At 42.2% G+C, this 13,449-nt stretch overlaps 1 protein-coding gene across 1 annotated transcript in view; it reads left to right on the top strand.

Annotated features, from left to right (window-relative positions):
* LOC144754764 (dimethylaniline monooxygenase [N-oxide-forming] 2-like) overlaps positions 1-13,449 on the top strand; it is a 368,566-nt gene that overhangs the window by 76,973 nt on the left and 278,144 nt on the right. The gene's annotated exons all lie outside the window — the stretch shown is intronic.

The following is a 13,449-nucleotide window of genomic DNA, read 5'->3' on the forward strand; positions in this document are numbered from 1 at the left end:
TTATATGGAACCTTTCTCAAACATACAGGAAGTGAAACATCATAAACTATTTCTTTTCTTGAGAAGAACAATCATCAACTTGTGGAAAAACTCGCTGACACTCAGATCCATTCATATCTTTTACATTTGCATTCTCCAAATTCTATTCCTTTCCTCCGTACTTGGCAATGTGTTGCTCTCCCAAGATCCATTATTCAACTGTACTGAAGTTTTATCAAATTTTGTACACTATCGAAAACTTTGTCTCACCTTTCTTACCTAAGGAGCCCATTAGGATCGCAGACGGACTTGAGTCCGTCCGTGACCCCTGAGGAGGAGGGAACGTCCGCATGGGCTGTGGCGTTCCCTCCTGTGCAATTAGGATGTGACCGCCACCCTGGCCACCAGCCATCCTAATTTGGCGGTAGGTCTTTGGAGGCTCCACGGCGGTTTTCCCGCATCCTCCGGGCCGGCGGTGGCTTCCGCCGGCCCGGAGGATGCGGGAAAACCGCGATCGTAATGTGCCCCTAAATTGGGGTTGACAATCTTACCAAGTCGTCAACGTTTAAATGACGTATAATTATCAAGGACCCCCTGAGTACATAGATATTTTGATTCCTAGGTCAGGGATTAATGAACAAATGACATAAAACAACCTAGGCAATCATAATTAGGAGTGGTTTATAATAAAGTGTTAAACGAAAAAGAAGCTACCGATCAAATGAATTTTCAATATTTAATCACATATATATATATATATAAAAAAACAACACATCAGTTACAGACATATAAAAAATTATATGTGAGTAAATCAAATGGTCACAATACTTAAAAAACAGAGAAATACAACACGACAAATTCCAAATTGCAGCAGATAAATTGTTTTTTAAGAATTATTTGTGCCACTTTTAATATGTTTTTTTAATACCCTCATGTCTAAAACAATCTCCCACAAGTCAATAACAGAATCTGAAAAAGGACTGCAAATACACTTCAATTCTGCCCACTTTTAAATAGTAAATGACGATGAGGGCATAGGATTATCCAAAAGACCAGTCTTCATAAGTCCCCAACAAATTTATGGCAAGTTATTTCCAAGGTGCTAATGAAAATTAGTGAAATGTAATTCCTGAATTGATCTTCTTCAGTACTGTAACCGAATTAGCCAATTGTTCACAATTTGAAATATAATCATCCATGAAAGGCTACCCATAAAGTTCCGTTAATTTATTTTTTGTACCTGATTCACCAATGTGTCGATCATGTGCCAATGACATAAGTATTATGGTTATTGCATTTCAAAATTAGATTCCCTTCGGAAAATAATTCCCCTTTGACTTTCCAGGAAACTCTTTGGAGTCTATTAGGATGACGGTCCGAAAATCACACCAACTGCCATGGTAGCAGGAAAAGACCGCCCGCTAGGACCGTGGCAAAACCGCCGGCCCAATTAGTATGCTTCGCAGTCTAAATCTGACAGCGTCGGTACGATCGTGGTCTTTAACATTGCAGTGGTTGCTGCTGCCAGCAGCACCACCGCAATGTGAAAAGAAGCATGTCATGCATATCACTGCACTGCGTGGCAGGCACTGCACAGTGCCTGCCACCTGGTACAGGGACACCCAGTGCACCCACACCCCCTCAACACATCGGGGGCCCGCAATGGGCCCCCGGAGACATTCTCCACATGCCTTTCCATGGAGGTCCGACTGCCGCAGAAAGGCTGGATACCGCTCGCATCATAATCATGCCTGCCTGCGGAGACTGACCCTGCACCGGCACCACTGTAGTGGTCCAGTTCTGCCCGCTAGGCAGGCGTGCGGACTGGTACCGGCCGAAAAGTGGTGGGCGGAAAATCTCACCACCGTGGTCATCACCACCATGCTAATGGGGCTGTTGTTTTTCCCGGTTGCGATTGCGGGCGGATGTCCACCGGCGGTTGCCACGCCGGCCCGGCGGCGGCCATCTGTCCGCCATCCTAATAGACCCCTATGTTCTGAATTAAAGATTTTTTATTTGGTCACCCTGAGGCAATACAATTGTGGACTTTACACAAATTGATATCCTTTTGTGTAGCTTTACACCACTTATCTTTGTTAATGGAATGTTGTATAAGGGAAGCTGTATCACTACTGATTCAACTACACACTCTTCCTTGTCTTCCAGTAGTTCATTCTCTTTGCCTTGAATTGGGAATCCAGATAAACAATGTCCTCAAGTATTAAATGAATTAGGAATATTGGTTTCATTAAAGTCATATTGATATAGAGATCACAATATGACAATAATCTAGACAATCTAGATGTTGCCTTTACAGTACTGTTGCTATTTAAGGAAATAAATGGCTTATGATCAGTTCTGATAGCAAAGGATTCTCCCCACACATAAGAAAGGAAATACAACATGCTAGGGCTTCCCTTTCAAAAGTAAAATAAGTTAGTTCAGCTTGTGACAATACCCAAAAGCAAATGCAATGGTGACCTCTTTGTTACCTTTGACTTGTGTTAAACCGATACTCAAACTAGATGCACTAGCATCCACTGTTATGATGCTTTTGCCCAAATAAGAAAAAGGAGACAGAGGAGTGCAATTAATAATGGCACGCTTGATATTTTGAATTGCATTGTCATGTTCCTGTTCCCATATAAACATAACTCATTTTTTAATATGAGTGTTAAAGGAAAGCAGCTGCTGCTGATGAAAATTTCTCTACAAAGTGAGCATAAAACTCGCAGAGACCCTGAATGACCTAAGTATATGTTTGTTTGAAGGTGTTGGTACATTACTAACAGACTTCAACAGATCATTTTTAGGGGGATATATCATCTTTTGAAATTTTGTGTCCCAAACACTCTACTTTGTGAGACAAGAACTTACATTTTTCAAATTGGAAAGTCATTCCACTTCCCTTGAATGCCTAAAACAGTGTCCCAAAAGGCCATCCTCCCCTTAATGCCCCCAAATAAGCTGTGGATCAATTTCTGGCAGGGAAGGCCAAACCAAACAGCATCCTAGTTTAAATGTAGGCTCTTTTAGGTGCAATGAGGGTAGTGATATGAAGGGAATTTTCAGTAAGTTCTATCTAGTGATATGCCAATTTCAAATTTAATTTGGAGAACACCATAGATCCACAAATTTTAGCTAGGAAGTCTTGTATGTGTGGTAATGGATGACCACAATTTTTGTTCACAGATCTTAAATTGACACATAGCTTCAAATCACCTGTTTCCTTTTTAACTAGAACAATGGGCGAGATCCATTCTGGTGCCTCAGCAGGTTCTATAATGCCAGTATCACACATTTCAATGAACATTCTAGATAACTTCAACAGGGATCTTATTGGAAAATGTCTAAGTTTGTTAGGAGTGTGCAGAGCTTGCAAAGTTTTGCTTCATGCACATAAAAACATGTCAAATTCTTTGGAGTTTCGCACATCCCTTAACTTCAAGCAGCCGCATTGTGGCTGTGCAGAGCAGACAGAAAAAAACACTTCTTGACTTCGGTCGGTGTGTGAGGCTTTCCCTTTGGTTCCAGAGCTTAAGCAGCGTAAGCAAAGGAAGCAGATACCCCTCTCAGGTGGAACACTTGAGGTTTATGGCCCAGGAATCAGACACCATGCAATGCACTTAATAACGAGGATCTATGCTAGTTTTTGCAGCTATACATAAACTGCTCATGTCACGGGAGGGCAAATGCATCCACAAGTTTCATGGCCATTATGTTAGAGAAAATGAGAGACTAAATGATTTATGCATACCATTCCGCAAAGGAAACATGGCTGTCAATCGTTGGCTCCGCAAAGAAGACATTTCCTTATAGATGCTGTGTGCTAATTTTTCTTGTGCCGGCAGTACCCACTATGAGGGTTGGTTACACCCAGACACATTTGCAGGGATGTTGTTTAATGCAACTATGCAGTAAGCACCCTTTGTACATCGCATTGCCGGGTGGATGGGTCTTCTAACCTTTCACTCGCAGCAACCTCCAGCCTGGCTGTGAACTATTGTGAACATTATTGTGAACATTTGCACAGTGCTCAACAGACACACACACCAAATAGGGTATTCTGCAGCATGTCTGCTACCACGAGCTACCTATACTATGTTTTCCTCTCCCTCCTGCCCGCAGCACACTCATAGTTTGCCCGTCAGTCCTCTATCGCCTCTCCCACATGCAGCCTGTTGCGTACACCCCCTGGCCTGACACATTCAACAGACACCACCAATCACCGGTCCTGAATCAACACCCTCAGCATCACAAGACCATCTAGGGGCCTACTACTCTGCCTAGTTTGAGAATATAAAAACAAGCCCCATTTCAGTTTGAAGCCAGCCACTTTTGAAATGGTGCTGGATCCCATGCATAGTGCAGAGTATGACTAAATGCTCATTAATTCCACTTGTAAAATTGAGCAGCGAAATGTATTAGTAATTCCGCATTATAACATAATGCAGAATTACTAAATTCCACTAGCGGAATTAAAAACGTCCGACCACCGATAGTTTATGTGTTGCCTGATTAGCATTTTTCTTCAAAGTTGTGTTGTGTGTGAAACCTTTAACTTTTCCCAGTTCCTTCTGGTAAACCTCTTGTTTATCTAGCAAGCATTCAGTATCAGTCATTTCCTAACACATGCATCCTTATCCATCTTTATATCAAAAGATGTTGGCATTAGGATTAAGGTACATGCCCATTGTACCTTGGGGTCTCCACCCTAATAAATGCTGACCATCGATTGCTACGTCACCTTGCCCACTATTTTCCTATCTTGAAATTTGATAGTAACCATAAAATATCCTAAAACATCAATGTTCTTTCTGCCATTTGCATATACTCTTATATCGTTCGGTTCCAACTCAACATCAATGATAAAAGGCAATCCGGAATCAGCCAAGAATTCTAATCAGTTGCTATTTATATAAATTGTGCAATTCTGTAGTTTAATATATTTCTCATTTACACCCCAAATACCCTAATTCGAATTCAATTCGGAGCCACTAAGATTTTCACCCTTCCCAACATCGCTATCACTTGTATTCCACTCATTATAACCACCATCGCCCGCATTCCACACATTTTTACTGTCACCATTTGCAAATATACCTTGGAAAGACATTCACAAAATAACATTTCCCTTAGGATTGTCGACTTCCAAACAATCTTACATCGTGGAGATTCTCCCAAATTTCCCATTTATATACAATCTTGAGAAATTACCAACTTTCCCACAAATGAAAACATTATTTTCCCACAGCTAGACAAGATTTAAAGGAGTTAATAAATGCAATACCGCAATAAATGTGTTCGAACCACAGCGAGTGCAGCATTTCTTACTGTCTATAAAAGATGAAGAAAATCGCTTTCATTGTCCGTCAACTTGTCAAATGTAATATCTATTTATTTCCTTGTTGGAATAGATGCAAATTTTGTTTCTCCCCTCCCGAGTGAGTAGTGCGCTATACAAATGGCATGATTGATTGATTGATTGATTGAAGGAAGAGATCGAATACTCTTAGCAATATCTATAGTATCAGCCAGTGTTCGATTACTGTCTTAGTAACTGCTCCTGAATTTTCCTGTTTAGCATCTAATGATTTTGATTTCTGATATAAGTATCTATTTAATTGCCAAATCTGTGAATTGCCGCTAGCGTTTGTAAAGTTGTAACATAAGAATCAATAGAGTCATTTGGTAATTGATGGCATAATATTGAACCTCTCCATAACGATATCAGGTTCTTCTATGAAATGTTTTTTAAACCTGTCTAAAACCTCAGCGTAACAATCATATTCAACTGCATCAACACCGTGAGGAGTTTGTAACTGAAGCAAGTGTGTAAATATTTATTCTCCTTCTGATCCCAGTGAGTTTAACATTTCTCTTTTTCTTGCTGCTGAAAATGCATTACCATCTGTAGATAGCATATAATGATTGATCAGTTTAAACCAGTGTTCTTCAATCTGTGGGGCGCACCCCTGGGGGGGGCATGACACCTTCCCAGGGGGGTCGGGCACTCCACTACAATCTGAGCTTTGTTCCGTCCTCCGTGCAAATCTCCCAGGAGGAGGTTAATTCACGGAGGTGACAGCTTCAACTGCAGTGTGAGGCAAGAAGTCTCCTCTGCTAAAAACGAAAGCAAACAGACACGCTGTCAGGGCTAGGGTGGCTTGCGGTCTAGGGCCCGCCCCACTCAGCATTCGGGGGTACCCATGTGGTAAAATGCATCTGTCGTCCTTGGGAGGGCGTTGGTGGCTGATGTGCTCTAGGCCTGCTTGTACATCTGTCTTGCATCCATGTTAGAGTGTCTGTGCAGGCTGCCTGTCCTTAGACTGCTGTTTAATGCTGTTCCGCCTAATGCGTGAGGTTTGGCATGCCGAAAGCGTCCGCCTAATGCGTGAGCTTTGGTAGCCTGGTCGCATGCGTGAGCGCCGTAGGCACGCTAACCTGCGCGACCGCGCCCTGCCTCCTGTGCTCACTATTCTAGACGTTTTCCAGGAAGCAGCTGTGGGTTCTTTTGCTCCGCAGTCCATCTCTTTACAGATCTTGGTTTTGGAAGACGAATTCACCGGAGGCTTTCGGTGAGAATCCCAGGGGGCGTGTCCGCTTCCAGCTATCTTCGTTTTGTGGATTCCAGTGCTGAAGGATCGTTTTTGAGTGTCCAGAGTGGAAGAGGAGACCTTAGGAGAAAGTAGAGTAGGTCGTACTCTACAGGTAGGGGATAAGAATTCTCTAACCTTGGCGCAATTTACTTAAGGCAGAAATTCCTAATTTTAGAAAGAGACTAAAAGCTAATTAGTCTTTGTTTATGAGAATACACAGAAGTACTGAATCCTTTCTTGTTTAGCTTTTGTTCCTGGAAATGCTTTTCATTGCTGGCAATGCTTAGGTTATGTTTAATGAAGCGAGCAGTGCAACCAAAAGACGTGAAATACTGTATTAATCATTGAAAAGTTTGGCGCAATTCATTATAGAAGCTTTAATGCAAAAGTGATGTTCTAAAGCTTATGTAAACACATTCATGTGATGTTTTGAGTGTTTTCCTCAACCTTTGGTAAAGGAGTCAATTTGCTAAGGTGTTCTGTTATTTCTTTTAGAGAAGAATCTGTCGCTATTCACAACAAAAATGATAAGTGAATAAGAATGTGGGTATTGTTTGTGATGTACAAAAGCCTTAGGGTATCTTAGAGTGAGTGAGTACTGAGGCTTGTGTTTTTAGTGAATTCCCGGTTTTGGGTTTGAAGGTCAATAGATAAACTTTTGTTTTAGAAGTATTGTTTCTAACTTTTGCTTTCCAGATCTCCTTCCCAGCTGTTCCCTTCCTAATTCCCTTTTCCCCCCCGCTTGATCACTCCAAGATTCTGTGTAATAATTACAATCGGAATTGGAGGTATCGAGAGGTGGGTCCTTATTACTTCACGACAGACCCTGAGGAAGACTTCGCCTGACAGAATAGTGAGCCCACGAATTATTTTCCTCCCGGTCTGTATGTGAAGTCATAATGACTACCATCAATGACATTATGTCAGCAATCATGCGTATGCAAGCTGATTTAAAGGAAACCATGAATGCAACTGCTTTGTTAGCAGCAAAGGTAGACAATATCCAATTACAGGGTACTCCTCTTCCTGATGACGTTCAGGAAACGGGTGCTAGTAGGGCAACTACGAACATAGCTGTAACTGTGCCCCCTCAGATTCCTTTAGCAGCTCCTGAGCGTTTTTCTGGGGATTCCTCTAAGGTGCAAATCTTTTTGACTCAGATTGAATTACATTTTGCTTGTAGACCAGCTGCGTTTCTAACCCCTCAGTCTAAAATTGCATTTTTAATTTCTTATTTGACCGGGGATGCCGCAAACTGGGCGGTTCCTTTGGACAGACAAGATGACACTTTGTTGTATAATTGGAAACGCTTTGTGGAGGAATTTGAAAAGGTTTTCGATCGACGAACTGTAACTTTATCAGCAGATCGAGAACTACTTCAGTTGAAACAAGGAAACAGGGACCTTGTTTCTTATTTGTCACATTTCAACAGACTTATCGCCGAAACTTCTTGGCCAGAGGAAAAAAGAGCCGCTCTTTTCTATCAGGGTTTAAAAGATGATCTAAAAGATGTTTTGGCGCAAATAGACCCTCAACCAACTGTGTGTTCTGAATTGATTAGCCTAACTCTGCGTTTAGATCATAGACTCTCTGAGCGAAGGTCTGATAAAAAAAGAATAGACAAACCTACTTGGAGATCAGAAACTAAATCCAGACCTCAATTCGCAAACTCTGAAGCTAGTTCTGAGCCAATGGAAATTGGGACTTTAAGACAACCTTTGTCAAAAGAAGAAAAAGACAATCGACGAAAAAATGGACAATGCCTTTATTGTGGACGAAAAGGTCATTTCGTGAAGGACTGTCTGACTAAGCCTAAAGGAAGATTTCCTAACCCTAGTAAGTCAGCAGCTCTGGAAAAAACAGAGCAAAAGTCGGAAAACTAGCTTGCCCAAGATGTTTGAAGGGAGACCTCTTGGGAACCATTGCCTTCCCTTCTGTGAACTCATGTGTCTCTAACTACAAAGCACATTTTAGATTAGCAGTGCAAATCAGGTTAATTCGTGAAACATGCCAAATGGAAGTTTTAGTTGATTCTGGAGCTACAGGTAATTTTGTGGATTTAGAAACTGCCCAACGCCTAGGAATCATCTGTGAACAAAAAGAGACTCCAGAAATTGTCCAAGCAGTGGATGGAAAAATACTAGCTGGAGGGCCAGTAACAATGCAAACTACTAAAGTCGTTATGTTTTGTGAAGATGCTAAGCAACAATTACATAAGGAAGAGCTTCAATTTGACGTTATCCAAGCACCTCAATATGGTTTTATTCTTGGAATGCCTTGGCTTTGTTTACATAATCCAATTATAGATTGGCGGAAGAGAGAATTGGTCTTCCTATCTGATTTTTGTCACTCTTCTTGTCTAAACACTTCAAAACCAACTCTAAGTCAATTGGCCACAGCAGAAGAAAAAGAGACACTTTTACCTAAGATGTACAAGGAATACGCAGAGGTTTTCAGTGAAGTTAAGGCAGCCCTCCTTCCTCCTCATCGTAGCTATGACTGTCAAATTGATCTCGTTCCAGGTTCCAGTGTCCCAAATTGTCGCATCTACGCCTTGTCAGAAAAAGAGAACCAACATTTAAGACAGTATCTTGATCAATACTTAGAGAATGGTTTCATCCGCCCTTCCAAGTCCCCGGCAGCATCTCCGTTGTTCTTCATTCCAAAAGCAAATGGGGAATTAAGAACCTGCATCGACTATAGGGCATTGAATAAAATCACTGTCAAAAATAAATATCCATTACCACTCATCCCTGTTTTGTTGGATCAAGTTAAAAAGGCCGAAATTTACACTAAATTGGACCTTAGAGGGGCCTATCATTTGGTTCGTATTAGACAAGGTGATGAATGGAAGACTGCTTTCAAGACTCGATACGGATTATTTGAATACTTGGTAATGCCTTTCGGCCTGTGCAATGCACCAGCGGCTTTCAAGTTTTTCCTGAACGATGCCTTAAAAGAATTTTTGGATCTTTTTGTTATCGTCTATATAGACGATATTTTGATCTATTCCGATTCTGAAGCTGAACATGAAGGTCATGTCAAAAAGGTTTTGAGCACTCTTCAGACTCACAACTTGTATTGCAAACTATCTAAATGTGATTTTCATGTTAGAGAAGTTGAATTTTTGGGAGTTCTCCTCACACCAACTGGAATGAAAATGACTGATAGAAAGATTAAAGCAGTTGCTGAATGGCCAACTCCAACATCAGTTCGAGACATACAATGCTTCTTGGGCTTTGCGAATTTTTATCGTCGCTTCATTGATCACTTTTCTGCTGTGGTAGCCCCCATCACACGTTTGTTGAGAAAGAAGGTGAAATTTGAATGGACCTCAGAAGCCGAAAGTGCGTTCCAGAAGTTAAAAAAGGCCTTTACTGAAGCACCTGTTCTTATGCATCCCAACGTAGAAGAACCTTTCATCGTTGAGGCTGATGCTTCTGATGTAGCCATTGCAGCCATTCTCTCTCAAAGGCACCACACTACTGGTCAAATGCATCCAGTTGCTTACATGTCTCGGAAATTAAATCCAGCAGAGCAAAACTATGTTATAGCTGAAAAAGAACTACTTGCTATTCTAGAAGCCTTCAAAGAATGGAGACATTACATAATGGGAGCGAAATTTACTGTGACAGTTTATACAGATCATAGAAATCTACAGTTCATGAGTTCAGCTAGGATGTTAACCCCGCGACAACTCAGGTGGATGATGTTCTTTGCCGAATATGATTTCATAGTAACTTTTCGTCCAGGTCAAGACAATAAGAAAGCCGATGCCTTGTCCAGAAAAGACTCTTCTTTGCATCGCTTTGAGGGAACACCCCAACCTATAATCGATCCTGGCAAGGTAATCTGTGTACTCTCAGCGGATCAATTCCTGGAAAATATTCACGAAAGCTTTCCTCCTTCTCAGTGGAAGCTATGGATGAACCCCAAAGTTGATCAAACTATCAAAGAAGGAATACCTTTCCATGGAAAACAAGTGTATCTGCCCTCTTTGAAATTACAGGAAACTGTGTTCAACTGGTTACATTCACATCCTATGGCTGGACATCCAGGCCCCAGAAAGACTGTGGAGAAAATACAAAAGATGTTTTGGTGGCCAACGCTGCAAAAAGATCTTCTGAAAATGGCTAATGATTGTGAAGTCTGCGCAAGATTTAAATCCGATCACACGAAACCAAAAGGTTTCTTGCAGGTTCTACCAACACCAACTGAACCATGGAAACATATTTCATTGGATTTCATAACCGACTTGCCACCAATCAATCAGCATACTGTAATTCTAGTAGTTGTGGATAGTTTAACCAAATATGCACATTTCATTGCTTGTAAGCAATTACCTTCTGCTGGTCAATTAGCACAGTTATTTTTGCAACATGTGGTGCGCCTACACGGTTTGCCTTCAGTTTTGCTTTCAGATCGTGGGTCTCAGTTCTCTTCCAAGTTCTGGCAACAATGGTGTAAAAATCTACAGATAACTTCCAACATGTCCACCAGTTACCATCCTCAAACTGATGGGCAAACTGAAAGACTGAATCAAACTTTGAAGCAATACTTGAGATGTTATGTTACGGACTCTAAGAAATCCTGGTTAGATTTGCTGTGGATTGCTGAATTTGCATACAATACTTCGCCTCATTCTTCGACCGGATCGTCTCCGTTTGAGGCTCTCTATGGTTATGTACCTAACACCATTCCGTTGACTCTACCCAATGATGAGAGTGGTGTGCCGGCAGTTAGAGACTCTGTGCAACTTATGCAGACTATTCATCGTCAGATTCAAGATCGCTTATTGCAAAGCAAAAGAAAGTATAAAGAGCAGTATGATAAAAGACATCGTTCAGGTCCTGAGTATGCCCCTGGAGACAAAGTGTGGCTGTCCACAAAGAACTTGAACTTTAAACACAAGAGTATGTTTCAACCTAAGTTCATTGGTCCTTATCCAGTTCTGCGTCAGGTGAACCCTGTGACATTCAAACTGTTGTTACCCAGGTCCCTACGCATTCATCCGGTATTTCATACTTCCCTTCTTAAGCCTGCTAATCAGAACCTGGCTCCCCGTCCAGCACCGATTTTAGTTCATGGCAGTCGGGAATATGAGGTGCAGAACATTTTGGATTCTAAACGTCGGGGCTCCAAGTTGTGGTATCTTGTCTCCTGGAAAGGGTACGGTGCTGAGAATGATTCCTGGGAGCCGGCTGACAATGTTCATGCCCCTCGCTTGTTGCGCCGTTTCCACCTCCTTCACCCTCTGAAGCCGGGCCCTAGACCGCTCTTGGGAGGGGGGAGTACTGTCAGGGCTAGGGTGGCTTGCGGCCTAGGGCCCGCCCCACTCAGCATTCGGGGGTACCCATGTGGTAAAATGCATCTGTCGTCCTTGGGAGGGCGTTGGTGGCTGATGTGCTCTAGGCCTGCTTGTACATCTGTCTTGCATCCATGTTAGAGTGTCTGTGCAGGCTGCCTGTCCTTAGACTGCTGTTTAATGCTGTTCCGCCTAATGCGTGAGGTTTGGCATGCCGAAAGCGTCCGCCTAATGCGTGAGCTTTGGTAGCCTGGTCGCATGCGTGAGCGCCGTAGGCACGCTAACCTGCGCGACCGCGCCCTGCCTCCTGTGCTCACTATTCTAGACGTTTTCCAGGAAGCAGCTGTGGGTTCTTTTGCTCCACAGTCCATCTCTTTACAGATCTTGGTTTTGGAAGACGAATTCACCGGAGGCTTTCGGTGAGAATCCCAGGGGGCGTGTCCGCTTCCAGCTATCTTCGTTTTGTGGATTCCAGTGCTGAAGGATCGTTTTTGAGTGTCCAGAGTGGAAGAGGAGACCTTAGGAGAAAGTAGAGTAGGTCGTACTCTACAGGTAGGGGATAAGAATTCTCTAACCTTGGCGCAAAATACTTAAGGCAGAAATTCCTAATTTTAGAAAGAGACTAAAAGCTAATTAGTCTTTGTTTATGAGAATACACAGAAGTACTGAATCCTTTCTTGTTTAGCTTTTGTTCCTGGAAATGCTTTTCATTGCTGGCAATGCTTAGGTTATGTTTAATGAAGCGAGCAGTGCAACCAAAAGACGTGAAATACTGTATTAATCATTGAAAAGTTTGGCGCAATTCATTATAGAAGCTTTAATGCAAAAGTGATGTTCTAAAGCTTATGTAAACACATTCATGTGATGTTTTGAGTGTTTTCCTCAACCTTTGGTAAAGGAGTCAATTTGCTAAGGTGTTCTGTTATTTCTTTTAGAGAAGAATCTGTCGCTATTCACAACAAAAATGATAAGTGAATAAGAATGTGGGTATTGTTTGTGATGTACAAAAGCCTTAGGGTATCTTAGAGTGAGTGAGTACTGAGGCTTGTGTTTTTAGTGAATTCCCGGTTTTGGGTTTGAAGGTCAATAGATAAACTTTTGTTTTAGAAGTATTGTTTCTAACTTTTGCTTTCCAGATCTCCTTCCCAGCTGTTCCCTTCCTAATTCCCTTTTCCCCCCCGCTTGATCACTCCAAGATTCTGTGTAATAATTACAATCGGAATTGGAGGTATCGAGAGGTGGGTCCTTATTACTTCACGACAGACCCTGAGGAAGACTTCGCCTGACACACGCTTTCGGTTTTAGCAGAGGAGACCCCTTGCGTCCCACTGCAGCTGAAGCATTTCAGCGCTGTGAATGAACCCCCTCCTGGGACAGTTAGCTCTCCCCAGAAGGGAGACAAAGTTTCCAGAGTTCGAGTCTCGGCATTGAAGCTGAACATCCTGTGATTTTGGGCAAATCACTTAATCTCCCCGTGCCTAACAAAGAAAAGGAATATGTCCTCATGTAATGCAACTTGTGCTATGTAAAGCGCTCTGGTACCTGATTCAGGTCAAGTTCGCGCTA

The sequence above is a fragment of the Lissotriton helveticus genome, chromosome 1_1 (assembly GCF_964261635.1).
Source record: "Lissotriton helveticus chromosome 1_1, aLisHel1.1, whole genome shotgun sequence".
NCBI lineage: Eukaryota > Metazoa > Chordata > Amphibia > Caudata > Salamandridae > Lissotriton > Lissotriton helveticus.